The following is a 1,505-nucleotide window of genomic DNA, read 5'->3' as shown; positions in this document are numbered from 1 at the left end:
GACAATTAAGCTTTACCTCCACAGACGAAGATTGTACAGTAGACTTTTTTGTCACAATTTGCATTCATAGAGAGGACTGTGATTCAATACAACACATAAAATAACTTAAAATACAATATTAGATATTACCCTAACAAATTTTGGTCTTTTCCTGCTTTGGGGGAAATACATGGTGGATGTGCCCTTCAGCCAAGCCTCAGCTTCTATAAACTGTAGAACTATAAACTTAATCTATAGTTTCTCATTCCAGTCTTTCCAATTTATGAATGAAAACTCCTAGTTTCCTATTATTTGCAAAGTTAGAAGAATTTAGGTGCACATTTTCTTTAAGTACAATTTTCAGTCTTATGTGGGTGAAAAATTTACTGTACATATCCAAACATGTCTTAATAAAATGAAAATAATCAAATATTGTGTTTTTATTTTAATACCCTGACATTTTAAACTGCATTATATTCTTACTCTTACAATTATTCTTACTTCAAAAAAGTATTGTTTTCTTGTAAGCATTAAATAAGAAAACATATGTAAACTTTTTAAGATATCTTCTGAAACATAGCCAGAAGGAAGGTTGGGAGTCATTTTTCTTATATTAGGACATTTCTTATATTAGTCACTTAGTAACTACTCAAAGAGTATCACTGGAACATCTGGCTATATGAAAAAATGTAGAAATTAATTAAAACTAGACATATAGAACAGCATTAAAAACAAGAATAATAAAATTAACCACTTGAAAAAGTTCTCTAAAAGAATAATAGTCTGGTTGTGAATCTCTATTGTGTGAGTACAAATATCTAGATAACCATCAGAGGAAGTATAACTTTACTTGGAGACTGTGCTCTGTTCAGCAGCTAAATTATTCTCTCTCACTAATTTAAGTTCTATGCTGGATGCCTGGTCCCTTGTGTCTTATTTAATCCAAAGTGCACAGTCAATGCAAAATAAGTCAAAATAAATATTGTATCTCACACCAAGGCCAGTGCTCCCAGTATTAATGGTGTCAGGGAGGATTATATCTCCCAAGGAAGCACACAAGGCAAATTTCCTGACCAAACCTTGATTAGATGTAGAAGAGAAAAAGGAAATAGAAATCAACCAAAGCCTGTTTGTCAATAACTCTCAAGGCATAGGAAAAACTTTCACAAACACAGAATTCAATTGAGTTGTCCACTTTGTCGTCGCTTTGTTCTTTGCTATATGTTTAATTCATATTATAGAATAAACAAACATAAATCCATAACACGGTCCAAGAAATAATATTTAGAAAGTAATATGCAAAAGACATGTTGCATGCATTATCCACACAGGGGAACTGTTATTGCCAAGTTCTAGAGCAACTTGTAGAGGTCACTGAGATTGGTGGTTTGTTCAAGGAATGATTGCTGGGAGGTTGGGTAGAAGATACACTCAGCTGTGTTGGTGCAACTGCTACTTAGCAAGTAGGATGGAATTAGTTCAATAACATGGCCATATGGATGTGCTCCAAATGACGTATACATTTT

Source organism: Octodon degus, unplaced genomic scaffold (assembly GCF_000260255.1).
Source record: "Octodon degus isolate 3935 unplaced genomic scaffold, OctDeg1.0 scaffold00124, whole genome shotgun sequence".
NCBI classification, from domain to species: Eukaryota; Metazoa; Chordata; class Mammalia; order Rodentia; family Octodontidae; genus Octodon; species Octodon degus.
The sequence above is the reverse complement of the archived record's forward strand: the minus strand, read 5'-3'. Positions refer to the sequence as shown.